At 34.6% G+C, this 4,560-nt stretch overlaps 1 long non-coding RNA gene across 1 annotated transcript; it reads right to left on the bottom strand.

Annotated features, from left to right (window-relative positions):
- Nucleotides 1-3,102: 3,102 nt before the first annotated feature.
- Nucleotides 3,103-4,262, bottom strand: LOC119554943. The gene is made up of 3 exons (XR_005219848.1): nt 4,118-4,262; nt 3,409-3,563; nt 3,103-3,209 (listed from the first exon to the last, which is right to left on the bottom strand). It is a non-coding gene; the product is annotated as an uncharacterized LOC119554943 (long non-coding RNA).
- Nucleotides 4,263-4,560: the final 298 nt, after the last annotated feature.

The following is a 4,560-nucleotide window of genomic DNA, read 5'->3' as shown; positions in this document are numbered from 1 at the left end:
GTCAAATATTTGTTCTTCGTTTGCCTATCTAAAGCGTGATGTACCCCAGGGTTCGGTTCTTGGACCACTATTATTCACACTATATATAAATGATCTTCCTTCTGTGCTGTCAAAATGTAATGTCCATCTATATGCTGATGATGTTCAGATGTATGTTAGTCGTCCCCTAAACAGAATTAGTGAGTGTTTAGATATTTGTAGAATGGAGCTTGGAAGAGTAAAACAAAGGTCAAAAAACAACGGTCTTGCCATCAATCCATTGAAATCAAAGTGCTTAATCATTTTTAAGAAGAAATAATGCAATATTGAACTATTCCCCTTGATGACTAACAAAACACCAATTGAGTACGTGGAGACCGCCAATAATTTGGGTATCACATTTAATAGAACCGTGAACTGGAATGACCACGTAAACAAAGCTGTAGGCAAAACATACGGACTAATAAGATCCTTGTCACTAGTTAAATGTTTCTTACCTGTTAGTGTGCGTCTTCTAATTGCCAAGTCTTGTATAATACCCACACTCTTTTATGGTCTAGAGATCTATGCAAATTGTGATATAGCAAGTCAACATAAGCTGAAAATAGCATACAATAGTATTGCGCGTTTTATATTTAATTTGCATAGATCTGACCATGTAACTCAATTTGCTAACAAAATATTTGATATAAGCTTGGCAGATTATATGAAAAGTAGAACAATAATCTTTTTACACAAAGTTATATACACCAGAGAGCCACGTACTTATTTGAAAAATTACAATTCTCCAGATCAACAAGAACAAAGAATATTATCTGCATCCGACACTGGTTTCTGCTTTCAAATAGACAATTTTTAATAAATGTGATTAGAACGTGGAACGAGCTTCCCAACTACATAAAAGAAACTAGGAGCGCAACACTATTTAAGAAAAAACTTCTCTCACACCTAAAAAATAGTCGACTACAAGGTATATTATCCTATTTTAACATTGCGAATTATCCCCAAAACCTTTTCCTTAGTTTTTATACCCGTTACTCGTAGAGTAAAAGGGTATACTAGATTCGTCGGGAAGTATGTAACAGGCAGAAGGAAGCGTTTCCGACCCCATAAAGTATATATATTCTTGATCAGGATCACTAGCCAAGTCGATCTAGCCATGTCCGTCTGTCCGTCTGTCTGTCTGTCCGGATGAACGCTTAGATCTCAGAAACTATGAGAGCTAGGCTATTGAGATTTGGAGTGCAGATTCCTGAGCTTCTTACGCATCGCAAGTTTGTTTCAGCAGGGTGCCACGCCCACTCTAACGCCCACAAACCGCACAAAACTGTGGCTGCTACAGTTTTGATGCCAGAATGAAAATTTTAACTGAAATGTATTGTTCTCATTAATACCTATCGATTGACCTGAAAAAGTGGCCACGCCCACTCTAACGCCCACAAACCGCCCACAAACTTCAAAAAATCGTAAATATGAACGCGAATATCTCGGAAAATATCAAAAGATAGAAAAATGGGATTTCAGATTTAGATTCCGTAGGCCTGAGCGCAGCGCATGTTTGTTACGCGAATATGCCACGCCCACTCTAACGCCCACAAACCGCCCAAGCCTGTGGCGCCCACAATTTTCATGCTAGATAAAAATTTTAGCTGAAATGTATTGGTCTCGTCAATACCTATCGATTGATCCAAAAAAAACTTTGCCACGCCCACTCTAACGCCCACAACGCTTAAATCTGTCTACAGCCGGTAGGTGGCGCATTTAAATCTCGCTTTGCTGCTTGCATATCTCCATTTTCCTTTGGTCCCTTTAGCTGAGTAACGGGTATCATTAGATTTAAGAACCAATTTTGTCCAAATTTAAATATGTTTACCAGTTGTGACTAGCGCTGTAATTTATATGTTTTAGAACTTGTAGCGTTAGGAAGCCTAAAACAATAAATAATAATAATTATATTCTTGATCGGGATCACTAGCCGAGTCGTTCTAGCCATGTCCATCTGTCTTTCCGTCCGTATGAACGCAGTGATCTCGGAAACTACACAGAAAAAAAAATTGATATGATATGATGGTCAATTTGATGAAATCCAGTATCAATTCGGCCTAGATACGGCACATATCAATTTGATATGTTCGATATTACATTAGGCGGTATCAATTTTTTGAAATATTTTTGTTGTAAATTTGATATTATTGTAGATTTGATATTATAATTTTAAATGTACATTGTAGTAGATTGGATATTTAAAATACCAAATTGATAATATAATGTAAAAGACAAATTTAAATAAAAAATACTATACCAATTTATTTTATTATATATTTTATTTTCATATACGTTTTATTACCTATTTACAGTTTGTACAAAATATTTACAGTATTTCTTATTAACATATTATTTTAGATACTTACATTGTGTCTTGTATACTTATTTACTAAGATTTCTTAATTGTGATTCACTTATAATTATTGTTTATATACAATCGTATAAGATTCCAGTTCGGCATCCACCACATAAGCTTGAAAGTGCTCGCTAAAATTTAAAACCATAATTAATTGAGTAATAACAAAGAATTTGCGAAAGACGTTCAAGAATATGCTAAATTTTATGAAAAGCAATGAAAATCACGTGCATCTGTCTATACCCTGCAGTACCATTCGGCGCCGATTAGGCACTCAATCACTGCAAAAAGTTCATCACTCAGCGCCTAATAGGCGCCTAATTTATATGGGATTAGGTGCTCAAATTAACATGGGCATGTCCTAGGGTTCATCAGTGCATAAAAACTAGCACCCATTCGGCGCATTTTTGAGCACCCCTTTGAGCGCTCGATTAGGCAGTCGAAAAGGCACACATTCGGCGCACGATGAGCGCTGGATTAGGCAGTAGAAAAGGCACACATTCGGCACACGTTGAGCGCTGGATTAGGCAGTAGAAAAGGCACATATTCGGCACACGTTGAGCGCTGTATTAGGCAGTAGAAAAGGCACACATTCGGCACCCGTTGACCGCTTAGCAGCAAATATAATTTCAGTTGTAATATTTATTTTTATTTATTTTTATTTAAAATTTCAGCTCGGGGGTTCCCGGTGTTATCGGAGTCGTCGGTTCGTCAGCATCTGGGGCCGGCGTTGACTTTTTTTTTGCCCAACTTAGGTTTTTGACGCACCTCATTGCTTTTTGCAGTGCCTTTTCGGGAGGGTCCGAGGGCTCCACCAGAGCGATTGCATCTAGTATTAGAAGAAAAATTAGTTTTGAAAATAGAACAAGACGAAAATAAAAACGAGTGACTGAAAGTAATCATTATTTGTAAGATTTATTTATAATAAAAGATGTGTTATCTTTGGTATTCAATGTAAAAATCCCAGAAGTCTTTTAAAAATTAAACTTTTCAAACAATAGTTACTTTCGGCCCCAATAAAAACTTACTTAACAAGGCGCGGACGAAATTTGGGAAGACTTTGAGCTTCTTCTTGTTTTGGCCCTCCTCCAAGTTGTGGGACAGAACAAGTTCCCCGGATAATACGCTTAAAATGGAACGACTTAGCCTACCATTTTTTTTATAGATTTACCATCAGCCTTGTCTAAAAATATAAGAAAATTAAAAAAAATATCGAGAAGAAATTTGCAAACTTTTGTTTTCCGTCACTTGATTTATTTTATTTTGTTGTAATAAATAATTATTTTTATTTCTTTTATTATTTATCAAAACATTTATTTATTTTGCAGATGCGGAAAAAAAATAACACTTTTTCAGGGACTGAAAATTAGAGATGTTTGAGATTTATATTTAAGTAGCCATGTTTGTTTACGTATACAATAGTAATAATTGTGGTTTAATGTTATAAATATTAATTCTTAACACATTTTAGCCACAAACATAAGTTTTAAAAACAAACATCTCTTATTTTTTGTCCCTAGAAACTTTGCACTCAATAAGATTTTTTAATGCTTTCACAGATTTGTTTATTATATGCACCATTTGTTGCTGTTCACATCAAAAATTAATATTTTTCACAGCTATTTTTTTTCCGCCACGTGTTTTTTTGGGAATCTTGTATTTCCCTTATTTTAAATATAGATTATCTTGTTTTTTACTCTCACTGTTTTCAAAATTATTGGTCTGCGAACGACTTACCTGGGAATTGATTCTATTTCACTTTTAAGCCACTATTAATTGAATTTAACAAAGTTGTTTGCTCGTAGTTTTCTTTTACTTCTAACTCCTTCACTTAAGTAAACGCAAGTGAAAAAGACGAAAAAAGGCGCGTGCCTTCCACAAAAACAACAAGCAACAACAACAACGGTTGTTGTTCTGTTTTTTTGGCATGTCCCGTTTGGTCTATGCATCTTGCACTTAGAAGCAGAGTATTTATAGACATATCCGACTATGCAAATCGTTATAAAAAAATATATTTTTAAAACTTCACATATTAATAAATAATATTAATAAACATATAAATTGTTTTAAGAAATACAAATAATTTAAAACCCAAACATATTATTTTATTTGGTTGTTTTAACATTTACGAAAAAATGTCGCATTATTCAAAAGGCAAGGGTGCACAAAAGTCTAGCTAT

The sequence above is a fragment of the Drosophila subpulchrella genome, chromosome 3L (genome assembly GCF_014743375.2).
Source record: "Drosophila subpulchrella strain 33 F10 #4 breed RU33 chromosome 3L, RU_Dsub_v1.1 Primary Assembly, whole genome shotgun sequence".
NCBI classification, from domain to species: Eukaryota; Metazoa; Arthropoda; class Insecta; order Diptera; family Drosophilidae; genus Drosophila; species Drosophila subpulchrella.
The sequence above is the reverse complement of the archived record's forward strand: the minus strand, read 5'-3'. Positions and strand labels throughout refer to the sequence as shown.